This window comes from Lissotriton helveticus, chromosome 11 (genome assembly GCF_964261635.1).
Source record: "Lissotriton helveticus chromosome 11, aLisHel1.1, whole genome shotgun sequence".
Taxonomy (NCBI): Eukaryota; Metazoa; Chordata; class Amphibia; order Caudata; family Salamandridae; genus Lissotriton; species Lissotriton helveticus.
In genome coordinates this window covers 1,133,109,697-1,133,127,435 of record NC_136072.1, presented here as the reverse complement: position 1 = coordinate 1,133,127,435, position 17,739 = coordinate 1,133,109,697, and the positions used below count along the sequence as shown (strand labels likewise).

Sequence of the window (17,739 nt, the reverse complement as noted above, 5' to 3'; positions counted from 1 at the left end):
TCCTTCCATGTAGTATTGCTGCTTCAATATATTCTATTTGGGTGATTATCGTGATATTGTTTTTATGTGCAATGTTTTTTTAAATTGAGTACTTTTGCCAATTTTATTGTATTTATTGTGTATTGCTAATTAAATGTACATTATATAAAGAACAAATTCTTTTTTTTTTTAAAACTACTGTGTTGTGTATCCCTATCGGGGTGTTCTTAGTATGGCTGATCAAAATGTATGATAGCGGGGTGATTGGATACTATCATTTTAAAATACTATTCTATTCCAAAGGGAATCTTATTTTGACATTGTTGGTTTTTGTATATGCACAAAGCAGTTAATTTGATTATGTTAACCCCTCCGCTGCACTGAACGTTCCGTGCTGGTGCGGAACGTTCTATTGCGCGGGCGGGGCCGCGACGTTCAGTGGACGTGCGCAGCACTACCGAGGTAGTGCACGCGACGTCCGCTGAAGGTGCGCAGCACTTAAAGGGTTAAGTGGCTCGAACATAAGTATATCTCCTTTGCTGCAGCTTCAATTCCACCGCAGCTCTAGGGGGGAGGGATGCCGTGCGGTGCTCCCATGCTCGTGACGGAACCGCTCCGTCACAACCCTCGGGTGCGCTGTGCTTGTGACAGGGCGGTTCCGTGACGGCCCCGCCCACTCAATAGAACGCACCGTGCAGGCACGAAATCAGTACCGCGCAGGCGTGCCGAGCGGGCCGTGACGGAACCGCTCCGTCACCAGCACAGCGCAACCGAGGCTGGTGACGGAGCGGTTCTGTCACCAGCATGGAAGGGGATATTGTTTATGTTGATGGGGCGGTCACATGATATTAGTTAACAAATTGTTTATTCAGAAGGAGGGAGGGTCCCTCAACCTATGAGGAAGATGTAAAGGGGAGTGGCGAAGTTTGAATTCCGTATGGCTTATTGCTCCGCATGGAGTTTGTAGAAGTCACTAGGTGCGTGTTGTAGCAGAGTCACCTTTTGTGATATTTGGCCTTGGTGCCATCCTGATAACCAGTCACCCCTATTGGGCATGATGTGAACACGTAAGTTTGATCCATGGTGTTTTGGGAACAAGGACTGTTCGGGTTAGGTTTGGACAACAGGATAGGAGTGCATGGGGGCGGGTTGGCATACGAGGTAAGAGGAGGGCGTCAGCAATTATTGTTTAATTAATTTTCACATGGTGTTGTTTTTCAGGGATTGTTTTATGCGGTTACCACAATGAGTCAGTATTTGTAGCATGAAATTATTTTGGGTGCGTGGGTAGGTGAAACATGTAATTTTACCTTGATTCTGGTTACATGCTTTAAATTTCCGATTTCAGATAGCCCCTCAAGAAGAGATTTTAATCTCGAAATGCTTTGGGTGTGTGACATTATGGTTGAATATTGGATTTTAATGGTGAACCCCCAAGACATCGTGGATTGTAATCTGTTGGAATCATAGTATGAAGAATAAAACACGGACTATCTGAATAGCGTGTTTCATCTTTTTAATTGAATTAAATTTGGAGTACATGATGGATTTATTGATAAATGATAGAAAGTAATGGTGAAAAAAGTTTGACGAACAAAAATGGACGCTTATAAAATTGTATGAATTTTGAGTAGCCTACGGGCCAATTCCATGGCTGTGCACCGGAGTTCCTGTGTTCCAGATCTTGGGTCACTTATACTGTTCTATGAGTCAGTGTGCCTTGGGCGGTAGCACACACCTCGGATTGCACGCCAGCCTTTTATTGCCTTGGAGCACCTTCTTTAAAATAGCGGTTAAACATAAAGTTTGAATAAAGAAGGTTTTGCATTCTGTCTCAAAATCTCTTTGCATGAATTGTTTGCCCTCGCACTGTTTGCATCCCATGAATAATGGTATAGAGTATGTTAAAATGTTGGAAATATTCATGCAAAGTGAAACACGGATATTCCTGTATGATGTTTTATTGTTTACCAACTTCATGTTTCAAAAGAATTTAGTTTGGGACATTACGATAGGCACACTATTAATTGTTGTATAGAAGGGAGCAGGGCCGTTTCTAGGTGTATTGCCGCCCTAGGCGAGAATTGAAAAATGCCGGTGTTGGGGAATAGAGGCCAGCTCTGGTGCCTCTTTATCTAGTCTGAACTGTCAAATCTATATTAAAGTGAGTCATCTGTGTCAATTGTTGCGGCTATGTATGTGTTATTGCCCTGTTCTGAGGGTATTAACTCAGTTATGCTATCATGGGCTTGAGTTGGCAGAATAGTAGGGCTACTGGCTTCTACCACCTCCAATCACACCCAACACAGGTAGATACACAGACCCACGCGGAATCAAACCAACCCACAGTATGCTGTTTAATGGGGCGAGATTTTCGAGACAGAGCAAGCTTTATCTTAGACAAGATATCACGCAATGCCAGAATAATCTTTTTCGGGGCCACTTCTGGATTCAGGCATGCAAATACTTCTGCCTGCTTGATACGCATCAACTGAGGGTGTTGTTGGAGGATTGCTTATCAATGCGCACTCTTTAGTCTTCCCCCAACATAACATAGATGCCCTCTTCATCACCGAAACCTAGTGCACAACCTCCCTCCTTCACACACATCTTGGACATCCTCATCCCAGATAGTTATAGACTACAACATATAGACAACACACTCAAAACAGGAGGGGGGGTTTGCAGTCATACATAGAACATACTGATCTGGCACTGTTCACAGCTCGACAACACCTATGTATTTCAAGCTCTTCTCCTGCTGCTTTTCTTTCTTAATATCCGAAAAAGCACTCTTACGTGACGTCTAATCTTTAGACTCTTTACTCTGAAATAACTCTGCAGACTTAAGAATCTGAGGGGTAGGTGCTTATTGGCAATCATGGGGAGTGAGGAGCATTTCTGGTAAGGATAAACTAATGGTAAATTTCTAATGAACTGTTCTGTAATCACTGGTCCGTGGGAATATTCCTGATCAACTACGGGTTTGGGATGATGATTACAATTGTAGTGGGTTTTTTGTACTGTACTGTCGGAATTGCTAAAAGAAATACATTCTTAAAAAAACTGTGCAGACTGAAAAGTTGCATCAATCTGATATGTAAATGCAAAGTCGCACAGACCTGTGTTTAGCACAATACAAAGTATTACCGCAAAAATAATGAACAAACCTCGTTCACAGGCCCACTCGGTATTGCCTTTCACGTAGGTCCAGATCTCTTCAACACGAAGCCTAAATCGAGTCTCTTTTAGCGGGCCCTGGGGCTTGAACAATTTCTTCCCAAGCGCGAATCTGTGCTCTTTATTATCATATTTTTACAGATACCGCAGTTTAGATCTCCATATATATGGTAGGATTATGAAAACATAACAATTATTGAAAAAAATGACGGGATGCGATTTGCCGATGGTAACTGTCACATTTCAGTCTAATCACAGTCTCTCCGGGCGCTACGCTGTAGTCTAACGAGTACAGCACAAATAAAAGGGGTATATTTATTTAACAAATGTTCATGCAGGCATGTTTTTTGCCGCCCTCCCCCTTTTGCCGCCCTAGGCGGCCGCCTAGTCCTGCCTAATGGTAGAAACGGCCCTGGAAGGGAGCACAGTGTGACAAATGAGTTTGTTTTTTTATATGCACTAAGCAGTTAATTCGATTATTTTAAGGGGCTCGAACATAAGTATATTTTTTATGTTGATTTGGAGGTTACATGATATTAGTTAACGAATTGTGTATTCAGAAGGAGGGATGGTCCGGCTCAACCTATGAGGAAGATGTTAAAGGGGAGAGGCGAAGTTTGAATTCCTTATGGCTTATTGCTCCGTATGGAGTTTGTAGAAGTCACTGGGCGGTCCTCCACCTTAGCTGAGGAGCCACTGCTTAAGAGCAGTTTATTCTAGCAGTTCTACTAAGACACTACAGGTGGGGTGGAAGTTGGGGAACTTATCTGTTTGGTAATTCTATCTACACCCTAGGCTATGCTAGTGAGCCAAACTTAATGGTTGAGGAAGCTTCACCCGCATTTTGTGGCATGCTTCATCATTGGCAACCTCACTTACCCTGGTAAGATGATACTATCAGGGCAGACTCAACTAGTCCTGTGAGGAAGTGCTTGATAAAGCTCAGAACCTGATAAGGTTGGGATTGAGATTATCTTAAAAATTCTTTGAGGTAAACCTAATGGAATTACCTGTATTGTTAGGTACCCTGGATATGGTTAAACCAGTATGTGGGATGATTAGGGTTCAATGCTCCTGTCATCTCCTGTACAGCCAACATGTTTCTGCACATGCAAGTGCCTGAAAACAGATCATGGGCATTCATCAGGGCTTGAAAAAGGATCTCCACTGCTTAGGTTAGTGGACACTCCGCCCTCCGAGGCGCGATCCCCCCTAGTGTTGGCGGTCGACATTGAGAAGGCCTTTGACAGCCTTGAATGGCCCTACCTATACAGGGTGATGCATAACTTCGGCCTCGGAGAGGGATACAGACAATGGACGAGGGTGCTCTACACCTCAGCGAGAGCGAGAGTAAGGGTCGGATCGCTGGTGTCGGACCAATACGAAGTGACTCGGGGAACCAGACAGGGATGTGCACTGTCCCCCCTGCTATTTGCGCTTGCGGTGGAGCCCCTTGCGGCTCAGGCTAGAAAGGGGGAATATTACACCGGGCTGCTCCGCGGGGGAGAACTTCATTATATCTCCTTATATGCGGACGACCTCCTCCTCTTTCTGGACAACGCTGAAGCGGCTGTGGAGGGTGCCGAGAGTCTACTGGAGCACTTCGGCAATATGTCGGGCCTGCGGGTGAATTGGTCTAAAACCTGTCTCTTCCCACTGCGGAGGGGGGAGGAATGCCCTTCACTACGTCAGAATCTACGCTGGGAACCCCATTGCCTGAGCTACCTCGGAGTACACGTCTACCATGACCCGACGGACCTCCTCGATGGTAACATAGGCCGCTGCATCCGCTCCCTGAGGAGCTGTATGTCCTTCTGGGCCACTCTGCCGCTCTCGACGGTGGGCCGAGTGGCACTTCTGAAAATGGTGGCACTGCCGCGTTTACTGTATTACTTCCGAACCCTCCCAGTGTGGATACCCGGAGCAGTCTTCAAACAGTTGAATTCAATGTTGGTGTCCTTTTTGTGGGGAACGGGCAGACGCAGAGTAGCACTGACGACGCTGACCCGTCCTACGGACGAGGGGGGCCTCGCTGTCCCGGACTTTGAGCTCTACTACTTAGCAGCTCAGTTGCAATTCTTCACGCAGGAAGTAGCGAGAGTGTACCGCGGCCCGGAGCAGGGGAGGGAGTTCGGCACACCCCGCCATGTCCTAGCATATATTACTCTACAACAGAAACTGCTTCTGCGGGAGCTCTCCCAGGAGGAGCGGACCCTTCGCCTATGCTGGAACCGCTTGCAGAGGCGAACCGGAACTGGTCACCCGTACGCTCTGGAAATCCCGTTGGGTATGGTGACGGCGCTCCCGCATGGTGGCGACTGGTCGGGACTGCATCTTTGGGAAGAAGCGGGGCTGCAGATGATAGGCGACCTCTACGAGGATGGAGTGTTGTCCCCGTACCAGACCCTGCAAGAGCGGTATGATCTCCCGAGGGGGGACTACCTACTGCATGCGGCAGTGGTGAGAGCCATGCAGAAGCACTGGGAGGGGGGTCTGATAGAGCCTGTAACATCGTTAGCATGCCAGTATACCATGATGGCGGCGGGAACGTTTAAGGCCGTCACGTGCCTTTATCGCAGAATGCACACAGAAACCCTACTACCACTTACGTCACTTAAGAATAAATGGGAAGCGGACCTGCACCTAGACATCCCAGACAATGTATGGCCACAGTTAGTACGGAGGGCCAGGAAGAGCACTAGGAACGCGCGCTTCCAATTGATACACCTTTATATCCTCCACCGCGCTTACCTCACCCCGAGTAAAATCGCAGCGTACTTCCACGTAGCGGACGCAGCATGCCCTAGGTGTGGTCAAGTGGGGGCTGACCTGGTCCACATGTTAAGGGGTTGCCCAGGACTACAAGAATATTGGTCGGAAATCGAAGAGACCCTGAACGCAGTCACCGACAGGAACTTACACTATGATAGTGCAGTATCCATTTTACATTGGTTTCCTCACACGAAGAAGAACAAGCTGCCGAGTAAATTTATAGATATGGGCTTACTCGTAGCGAAGAGGGAGCTGACTAAGGGGTGGAAATTGAAGGTAGCGCCGACACATAAAAGATGGTTGACTGAATTCCTGAAATGGGCGACTGCAGAGAGCACGATCCGCTACCAGATGGCTCGCCGTAGATCAGATGACAAGGCACAAGAAACAGCACTGATGTGGGAAACACTAGTGCAGGCATTGAGGGATAGCATGATAGAGGAGGATGAAGAGGAAGAGACACAAGACGTGACACTCCAAACAGGGACAATCATGCCAGCAGCAATTCCTTCGGACGCACACATACAGTAAGATGTATTTACTCCGTGTTTCCACGCTTTAAGTATATGTAATCGCACTGGGCACTGACGCAGACACAGGGAGGGAAGGGTGGGGGAGGGGGTCATGGTTCAGGGTTCCCACAGTTAACTACGCACAACATTGCTGGACTAGCAGTGCGGAGCGTCACACCACACGGATAAAAGCAGAGAGCGGAGATCCTGCAGTACTGACAGTGCAGTCGGGCTCGGCCTGAGGAATGTACAATATAAAGAACTGGCGCCGCCCTGCCTCCGGGATGTGGGCTAAATGGCTGTGTTTAATGTAATTGGAAAACATTCGATATACTGTAACTCTGGACTGTATAATGCTCACTATGTCACTGATTGTTCTACATATTTCTGCAATAAAAATTGTTTAAAAAAAAAAAAAAAAAAAAAGGATCTCCACAAGAACAATATTATTTTCACTCATACGTAGTGAAAGGCTTTTCCTACCTTCATGATAGTTTAATTCAGAAACCTAGGAATTATGAGGTAAAATAAACATACGTAATGTACATTTAGACAGTAAAAAGGTTTTCTTAAAAAAGAATAGGAAGCTGATCTAAGGCACTTGTGACACTCTTGTTACAAAACAAACAAAGACAGCACAACAATACACATAATTAGTGTCACGGCTGCCGCAGCTCCATGGGAAAACCACTGGCGCAGCTATGACCTTGAAGGAGCGGTGCTTAATTTGAGCCAGTGGTTTCCGGTACTTAGCACCAGCACTTAATTGTCAACACCAGCACTTATGGCAATCTGCCAACTGGTGTCACTGGTTATCTAATTTAGAGATCAGCACAACAACATTTGTTTCTTAAATTCAATATACTTTGAAAATGACTACCACCTGCCGTCCAAGCTATTCTTATAGCTTTGGGGGCCTGCAATAGTATCAAATATCATACTCGTATGTGTGTGTGATGGTTAGTAATTGTGGTGGTACTGTCATTGGCAGCGCTGGCAGGGGCAATGGGATCAAAGCTCTGTGGCCTCCTGACGAGGGCCCGGACACTTATTTAATTACAAATTAAGCACTGGGAAGGAGGTTCCAACAAGGAGGGGGCAGTCTACTTCTTGCGACTGCATCATTTGCATCAGAGACTCTGCCCTCCCAAGAAATCAGTGCACCTTTGTCATGGTTCTCAGACACAGCAGAGTACAAAACCATGTCCTACAGCCAAATGTCTGCTTTTGCCATATCCCTGTACTTATCTTTGTAAATGCTTTCTCAGACCTCCTTCCTGCCTGCAGCTCCTCTCCCTCCACGCCCTAGGAGTACTGGTGCCTGCTATTTTCAGCTGCTACAAGCTTTCTTGCCTGCATCCCTGCTGCTCATGAGGACTCCGAGGACCTGCTAGGCAAAAGTTCAAAAAACCCATACCAACTCAGGACTGTTGCTACAAGATGGTAAAGTGCAACGTACAAATGTTATATAGAGAAATGCTTACCCTAATGGATACCTATTATCTACTGTTAGCCCCAAATCCAGAAGTATTTTAGGGAATGATTAAATAATACCCAAGTTCTGACCATAGTAAATGGTCCCTCCGAGTGATATAACAGGTACCCAGGAGAGCCTCAAAAGTGTGATTCTTTCACTAGATATTGTCCCCAGAAAGTCTCACCTGGTTGCATTATTTGTTTTTCTCTAGGAGTTACTGAACGCCTATGTTGTTTTTCCATAACCAAAACCTTAGTTGGGGAAAAGGTAAGTTTTAGGTAAGCTGAACATTGCAGGACTGTGTTTTTTTTACTGACCCTGTATTAGAATTACCCCATAGTTTACACAATCTCCTATCTATTTTGATAGATACAAGTATTCACCATCCCTTAACGACCTGAAAGGGAGCCAGTGAGAAGAACCTATGCTAAGAGGCACCACGCTGAACAGAGGATGTTATTCTTCTTTTCTCAATACATTCCCCTTTCCCCTAAGGGGTGGTGAAGTTTGAATCTTTCAATAGGATTTGGGCGGTGTCAGTGTTTGGGTGGTGCTGTGAACTTGCTTCGGGAATCCCATCTCCTACAAGATCACATACCTTAAAGAAAGAAACATGTTAGTGCTCAAGAGTTACAATTAGTGATTCGATAGGTACACTCACTCGCTCAAATATCGTACCCTGCTATGTTCTTTTTTTTAGCTCTGTGGTCTGGCTAGAGCGTGGCAACTCATGTCATCATACACATTTAGTCAAGAGAATATTAACTACATGGTGAAAGAAGAACTCAAGGTATCATAAATTAGTATTGAATGCACATAACATGCAGTGTTTTACAGTCCTGTGGGAACTCATGGAGACTTATGTTAGCTTTAACCTCTACAATCTCAAAGGTGGCAGTGGGGTGTCGCTTAGTGAAGCCTGATGGTAGAACCCAGAACACAGCCTGTGCCAACTTAGCTATTGCTATTAAACTCATTGCTAGCAGTGGGGCGTCATTACAACGGCCTGGTGAAAACACCCCAAACCATTTGAATGGTCTTAGTCATAATTGGCAATTAAATGTACAGCCAGTGGTATATGTCCCAGTAGGACCTGTAATGCACGCGAGCCTTGATTTATTTATCACCACTACAGTGCCTTCGCAGGGAGTGTTGCCCCTGTTCTTAACAAAAGGTTGATTACTCGCTTCGTCAAGGACTTTGCGGTATTTTACCTGCACCATTCTCCTCCACCAGCTGTAATGGTCTAGTGTGGAGTGGACGACATTGGAGTTTAACCTGCCAGCTGCTCTGCAAATGTTGTGGACACACAGTACTGTGTCATCACGCCGGACCATGTGGCCATGGCCTCATAGGAATTGTAGTCCGAGACCATTGTGTACTCAATGGGTGCACCTGTCTCTATATTCCACAGTGATTATGCTCCAAGGGATAATAATATGCGTGACAGGAGTATATAATAACACTTGCATTTTGTCAACCATAGAGGACTAATATATTACTAAGTTTCAATGGAAATTCTCTTCTTTTATGATGAAGGTTGCAAAGTAAAAATTCCAAATTAATCAACCCACCTCATATTTCAATATTGGCGAAAGTAGCTTTACAGTTTGAATAATGGTATACAAAAAAGTGAAGCAGACTGCACAAAACTGAGAACAATAATATACTGATGTGATGTTAAATGTTGGGTTCTTGCTATTGCTCTGGCAAGAAAATATTCTTTTTGTTAATAAGAATTTCCTCATTAGCCACCCATGCAATGATTGGTCTACTTGTAAGTGCTATGATCATGCCTCAAAATTAGGGTATTCGTGAGATAAGTTCAGTATGCTGATTGTCATCGATACTTATGATTCACAAGAAGAACTCTTAATGTTCTATGATCTAATGATAAGGACATTATCTATGTCTGTTCAGTTGTTCCCAGGGTATATTATCATTCAGGCCTTTGGTATCAGTTAGCAGTCTGTATACCCAGCGTTGTTAGTAGCATAAGCGTGATGATGTCATGTCTGTATGTAGTAGTTTTAGTTTCTCCAGGATGAACCACTGCAAGCTGTTCTCAGAGTGTCTTATGTAAAGATACTGTTTTGCCAGTTTTGTGTTACCTTTCAAGCACGTTATAGTGCTTTGGTGCTAATTTATTCTGGTATGCACTTTTCTCGTGGTCATTGCTATGTATATAAGTCTACAAGGGCAGATAATTATATAAAGATAATTATATAAATTAACTCAGTCAAGTTGTAGTTGGTAAACTGTAGACCCAAATCTAATTGCATGGTTCTGTGTGAGGCAACAGCTACCACATTTGCCACATGGCTGATGTAGTTTCACTGGCGGCAGATTTCATAGAGTTGTTATTTTGTTGCTTGTTTTTGGGCAAGTGTATACACTGGTATATTCCGAAGGGTTTGTCACCTCTTAAACGAGAACATTCTTTTCTTCAAGTTAAGGCTACCTGATGTTAAGATATGCTAATGTTTATTTGACATTTTTTCACTTTATTTGAACTGGGGCAAATGGTGTACAACTATACCTTAAATATGTAGATAAACACATATAGGACTCTCTATTTATTTTTCATTTGGGTGGCCCTTTTGATGTTGCTTGCTCTTTTCTTAACCATGTGTGTGCTATGATGTTTTTACTTTTAATTTGCTAGTCAGTTTCCTGGCATGTTTATTTACATTCTGATATCTGTGCAGGTGCATCGAAGATGTAAAAAAATCAATCACTGGGAGATTTACCTTCAGTGAGCGGGGGTAGACTCTTTCAAACTGAAGCAAATTGTTCCTGTCTGTAGAATTCAGTTTTCAAAACTCCCTTATTCGGATATATTCTAAGGATAAGGAAGGCTAATTCCTGATTACTCATTGTGGTTGTAAACTTCAGGAATGGATCAAGTGAGTTCAACCAGCCCTAAGTGAGATGGGTATGTCCAGACGTGGGTCCCTTGCTCACTGTGCCACTGGATTCAAATTAGCCTGGCTGAAGAAGGGTGACATACCCTGAAACCAGTCCCAGGATGCTTGTTTCCAGTCCAGGGAGGACCTGGCCTGGCAGTTCGGTCTGGACTGTTCCCATGGGGCACAGTGTCAAGACTGATTTGCATATGGCTGGGTCCAAACTGGGGTGGCGTAGTGGGCAAAAGAACGATGGATTTAACCAAGATCTTTTGACTGGGGAGAATGTTTGCATTGTCAGCAGTCCGTCCATCATTTGTTTGCTGTAACACTTTTCGCCCTAAGTTGGATGGATATGCCCAGATGTGGGTCCCTTGCTCACTGTGCCACTGGATTCAAGCTAGCCTGGCTGAAGAAGGGTGACATACCCTAAAGCTGGTCCCAGGATGCCGGTTTCTAGTCCAGGGAGGACCTGGCCTGGCAGTTCGGTCTGGACTGTTCCCATGGGGCACAGGGTCAAGACTGATTTGCATATGGCTGGGTCCAAATTGGGGTGGCGTAGTGGGCAAAAGAATGAGGGTGCGCTTGGGGTCCTTCGGTATGTAGCCAGTGGCTAAGCCGTTAGAAGCAAGAGGGTGAGCGCCAGATAAGTGGAGCAGCGGGGAAACAGCGAGGTGCCGAGCAACTAAAAGAAACAAGGGAGAGAAAAGGTAGGAAAACAATACAGGTGCAAAGAAAATAAGGAAAACGAGGTAGGGTGAAAATGAAAAATAAACTGGTGAGAAAAGTGAGAAGTAAAGAGGGTGCATGGTGAAAAGGGAAGAAAGAGGAGGGAAAGGGAAAGCGGGTGAGATAAAACAGCCAATAAAGAGCGAATGAAGGACTTAAAGGGGCGAGAAAACATGGTTCTTTTGTAAAGCGCTCTGATACCTTCGGGTAAAGCTCGCGCTATATAAAACGTATAAATAAATAAAAGAGGTTCGTGAAAAGTCTAAAGATGTCTTTCCGCCAGACAATAAAACAGAACTGGAGGCTACATGCAGTCCCTGACGTCAGAGATTAATGGTCCAATACTTTCACTGAGCACAGTCCCGCCGTTGGTGGTGCTGTGGAAACGGGACATTTCCTTGGCGGCACGGGCCCGCTATCTCGCACACTACGTTCTGAGGGAAAAGGCCTACTCGTCGTTCCTCGAATCAAGCAAACCAGATTAGGAGGAAAATCATTCTCCTACATGGCTCCCATGCTATGGAACCAATTGCCTCTGGAACTGCGACTAAATACCATCTATCTGGCATTCAGGAAAAAGCTTAAGACTCTGCTTTTTTAGTATTGTATGCTCCCACTGTGTTGCACCTCTTGTCGTCCTTAGCGCGGAGATACCCCATCTGGGGTGAGTCAGGCACTTTATAAATGCTATAAATAAAATAAATAAATAAATCCAAATCAAACAACAGCTCACCAGATAAGAACACATTCCCCGATGTATATATGAACGAAACAAGGATACTGGTCTAGGCACTGCATGTGTAAAGCTTCAGATAGATTGGCGACTCGGGGCCAGAAGTAGTGAGTTGCAGAGCTGAGGAGCTCCCGGGTAACTGTGATGTGTGCGGCGGCCGAGGTGTACGCGATCCTCACAGGGTACGTCCAAGTCTGGCAGGAGCTTTGAGAAAGTGAATTGTTTTGTGGTAGGTGGTGCCTCTGGCATGCCCAGTGAACTTGAGTAACAAGCATTGGCCGCGCTGCTGTAAAAGTAACGCAGCGCGGCCGCGAAATGAAATTTAAAAAAAAACCGCAAGTGGTGACCCGAGTTGTGCGCGCACTTGTGTGCGTTCTAGCAAGCTGGTGGCCGACAAGGTAGCGCTTTTTGAAGCAGCTACTAAATGTCTCGCAAGAGCAGCGAATGCGCTGACTCTAGCAAGACCTAAAAACCATTATGAAGTACAAAGGCAGGGAAAATGTAGGTGAAAGGTTAGGTGACTACCCAAGCCTGTATTGGGGTACATTACAAAACAGAACACCCACTCCTCATCCAACTGGACGATATACTAAAAATTAAATGTCCTTCTAACCAATTGTAAAAATATTATTTAAAAAAATGTTCTAAATAGAAAATGTCTAAAAATATATAAAAAGTGCCTAAAAACTCTATCAATCCTTTATATATGTTAAAAGTCCTATAAGTCTTTTAAAATATGTTCATATATTTAGTTGGAGCAACTGAGAACTTCTGAAAGCTATGGTGCTCAGTAATAGCATAGAAAGAGTAAAAAAGGTATGTTTAAAATTCCAATTTCAGTTGTTTTGAAAAAAAGCCAAAATTTTACCAGCACACAGAGAGCCAAATGTTTGTGTCCTGTGTGTGAGACGCAGCATCACTGCTCCTTGCCTTCACAGACTCCGGTCCCTGTAACACCTCACAGATCAGGTTAATCGTGCAAAGATGATCTTCAGTTCCCACAGCCGATGCTGGGGAAGTATTTGAAACATCCAAAGCCTGTGTGCCGATATCCAATCCAACAGGGACTGAATCATCCCGTGGTGGCTCTAGGAATGCCAACATCAACATTTGAATATGCTGGGGACACTGCAGTACGTGGGCCGTTAACAGGTCCAGTAATGCATCCATGTCCGGTCGCACAACCGATGGACGTTTTAGACAGAAATCTAACACGCATTCATATCCGCAAAACAAGGAGCAGGGAACAGGCAAAACACAGTCAATCCGGACCGGTCGGAAATAATAGGAACCAAGACTCACTTAGCTCCCGAAGTCAAGGTGTGCCCAGATGGAGTACCATGCAATCACTGTAATGCACCTCCAAGAGCGTTTTTTCCATCTCCTTGGTGACTGTGACGTCCATTGTGTAGCAGAAAAATTAAAATCAGGATTCCCACTACCAGTAGCAGGATTAGCGGAAGTACTCCAAAAATGCTTCTGAATACAGAGTGTATAAAAGCTAGAATCACTCCGAAGACTGTCTGAAAGGTGCTTAACATTCCAGAACCTATGGTCTTAAATAGGTGTACTATACCCTTCATAAGAGATATGTTAAAGATATGCTGTACCAGTTCTCAGAAATGGAAAGGGCAGTTAGTCCATATCAGTGCCTGTATCTCAGCTGAGGACCTTGCAACCTGAAGATCAAAAGTCTCTCGGGCTGAGGTTAAGGGCACATCTTTCTGTAAAAGCATGGGTTTTATTCTGCCCAGAGTATCAAACCATATAAAGTAAACCTTCAACGAAGGCCATAACGGCGCCTCCCTGACTGTGTGGGCCGGTGGAAACAATACTTGCATACAAATAGTAACTCTGGAACTTACAGTGACAAGGTATGCAATGCCTGAAAGCATTCCACAACAACCTTGATCATTCAGCATTAAGTAACTTCCATTTGAGAGCAGCCTGAACACTGGATTAATCACAGCAGCTGGGGAACCCTTCAAATGACTGGATAAGTTTGCAACTGAACTGTTACAGGCCCATGAAGTATGATATCCTGGCAAATGTGAGATCTGCTCAATGAATTCTTGCAGTCTGTACTGCTGAGAAACACTTCAGTGTCCCCGTTTCTGAATTTAAATCTATAAGGTAATTACCAAGATTCATGGATGAGGTTGTTACCCATTGCTTCATATATGACTACCTGGTGGTGTTCTATGCAATATTGAAAATGGAAAGTTGTTACTGGCAATGTTATATGGCCATGAATTAGATGGACAGATCCTGTTCCATTATTTCTGTAGCAAAAGACACAATGTTGCCCATATGAGTAAATCCTGGATGGCAGCGTGGTCATACCATTGTCAACCACATCCAAAGTCTTTTCTAAGTTAATTCTGTCAATTTCACGCACTCTCTCTGCAGCTTCTTGTTGAGAGATTTTCCAAATTCCTTTATAAGCAGCATATAAGAATAGCTTCTGATGTGGTTTTCGGGGGCCTAATAAAAAAAACCTGAGATCATGTTGTCTGAGAGTAGACAAAGGTGTTGTTTCACCTGTGACAGTGTCGATGTTCTTAGCCAATCTAGGCATCACGTCCTATCACTACCACCGGATGTTCTCGTTGCACACAGCGTAAGTCAGACCTATGAATACTAAACCCTTCTACGGGACCCCTGAATCTGGACTGACACCTATTTGTGTCTATGGGCCAAACTAACCATCCCTTCCGATTGGGGTCTGTTGAATTGTATTAAACGCCATGCATGATGTCATCAAGTGTACTCTCACCCTTTTCTGTATAGTTTTGCCATCCCTCCAAGTATGAAAGTGAGGGAATATGAGGTGTGTTCAGGTCCTTAATCTTGGCTAACCCAAGACAGGAAGTCTGTTGCAAAGTGTTGCTCAGGAAAATAATCTGTTGTGGTATGAGGCATGCTCTAATGAGTGCCTCAGTTCTCTGAACCTGCCATTGCTTAGTACCCCAGACTAATTTTGAGTCTATAGTGTCTTTCCATAAGTCGCACCCGTGTTCAAACAGTTGGGCAATAAAGGGTGCAGAGTATATCTGTTTCGCGTTAACAAGCATACTTTTCTTTGCAGATGTAGGTGCAAGCTTATAATAATATGAGCATGGATCTCATGTATTCAACCCAGAAAAATAACCAAACTTTTGTGCAAACAATTGTGAAGTGCCTTTCGGTGGTGTTGGGCAATGTTCCCATTGGTGGTATGCGAAAACATCACGTGGTGCACTTGTTTTATGCAGAAAGTAATGACCATAATGTTGGTAACAGTACATGGTATCAAAATAAGACGAGACATCAAACATTATATTTTTTGTAAATGCTGCAGACAGTTCTGAATCAGACAACATACTACTAACAGTTTCAAAATCCCAATCGTCAGAGTATGTATTGGAGGTAATGATAAAATGTAAAGAAAGTTTGAATACATGTAGTATTTTTAAAAGTTCAGTGGGACCAAATAAATCATATGATACTCTGTCCCAAACTATTCCGTCAGGAACTGGAACTGCTATAATGTTCACATAGGACAGGTCTTTCTGTTTATGTTGAAATGACGTATGAGGTTTTAGGACCAAGTTCACATCTGATACTGCAGAGCATTCTGGGAGATAGTGTTCATTGACGAGCAAGAAAAAGACAGTCACTAAAGCTATCCAGAATAGTAGGAACAGTATTGCAGTTATTAGTCAGAGCTGTAGCCATGGTGAGACTAGGTATGTCTTTTTCAGAACAATGTAGAAATCGTGAACTTGTTTTTTTTGCAGGAAACTGGATCTGGTGGTGACTCAGGTTCACTTGGATCCAGAGAAAACGTGTCAAAATCGATGTAGTAGCCAGATGTAGTTTGATCTATCTTTGGTAACTCAGCAAGTTTTGTTGAACTGGCACATGTCTCCTCTAGCATTTTGCTATAGATGTCAGTGGTAGGCCGAATTGATATCTGTGTTTCCTTTGTATTTTGATGTTCAATTTCAGTAGGAACAAGTTCCATTTCATTGCTGGTAACTCCATTACTTCATATAGAAGACTCTTCACATGTTATCAGTCTTTCTGTCTGAACCTCCTGTATGGTAGCGAGAGACGGGTGGCTACCCAGGAGCCCCTGCGGCCTGCTATTCAGTATCGGCCACATAGTGTGGTTTGATCACATCAATGGAGACAAATCTCTTTTCTTTCTTGCTGGCAAGAGGCGGAAAAAGTACTGTTCTTGTTCTCGACAGCCAGGACAGGTACAGGCTTTATGTATGATGACCCAAATTCTTTCTTGTCCACAATCGTTTCTCTGACCACATCCCCGACCTTTGGGATCCAGGCAGGTCTTGCCGTTACTGTTTTTACTTCCCCAGTGGTGGTGCATTTTAGTTGGACATTGCTTTGTTGTGCCCGGAATTCATTGAGTTCCTGTAAAACAGTTAAATGTTTATTGATGTCAAAAGGTTTTTCATCCGCCACTGTGCTGTCGTAATCGGGGTCAGATACCTATATCCTCGTCCCCACTAGGACTTCACAAGGGTGATACCTTCTAGTCAAATGATCCAACAAATCATCGTCCGTCATATAAATATCATAGACATAGGACAATGTCTCCTCATCAAAATTTCTAAGTAACTCTGTTACCATAGCTGAGAACAACCTGGGGCTAGTCTTATACCCTAGGCAGTTATCAAAATTGATGCTGTGAGCCCAGGGCTGAGAATGCATTCAGGCTTTCAGGCACTATATTTTGCCAGAAAAATTAATTTGAGATATCTAGTGTTGTTTTGTTTTTGTTCCGCATAATGTTATTCATTAACACGGCACTGTGTGCATTCTGTTCTGTAAATGTCTTTGTGCATGTGTTCAGATGTCTGTAGTCTAAAACTAGACTGTATGAATTATCAGGCTTCATTACGGGATACAAAGGATTATTCATTGAAGAGGTGTAATTTTCTATTACACTTGGTATTCAAGTTGATCTAAGATCTCCCTGACTTGCTTTTTCACTTCTTGTGTTATTGGGTAGTGTCTCTGTGGAGCTGGAGTCGTTTCTACTGGGATTACATGATGAGATGACTCAGTATGCCACCCTACACAGTTGGAATATAATGCTGGAGCAAGTGCTACCATCAAATCCTGCTCATATGAATGCTTTAGTGATACTGAAACAAGGTAAGAAAAAGCAGGTAAAATTGCTGTTGCTCCCATTGGGCACTCCATAACAATCTTAGGCGGACAATTATTTACAGCCAAAAATTTGTCATAGCCAGATGTCAGTTTAAGTTTAAGTTTATTTATTTTTGGTGGCAGAAAGGGTCACCTATAAGGCAAGGGGTTGTCCCAAGAAATTTCGTAGGGCATGTGGGAAGTGGAGATCTTATCATGGCCTCCATGGGGGTCTGGGCCCGGACCGATGTGTTAGGGGCCTCGTGGGAGTGGGCAGAGTTTTGGAACACTGAG

At 44.0% G+C, this 17,739-nt stretch overlaps 1 long non-coding RNA gene across 1 annotated transcript in view; it reads left to right on the top strand.

Moving 5' to 3' along the window:
- LOC144792715 (uncharacterized) overlaps positions 1–17,427 on the top strand; it is a 493,208-nt gene extending 475,781 nt beyond the window's left edge. Inside the window, exon 7 of the long non-coding RNA XR_013602611.1 lies at positions 17,306–17,427. This is a non-coding gene — a long non-coding RNA (uncharacterized LOC144792715). The remainder of the gene's footprint in view (positions 1–17,305) is intronic.
- Positions 17,428–17,739: the final 312 nt, after the last annotated feature.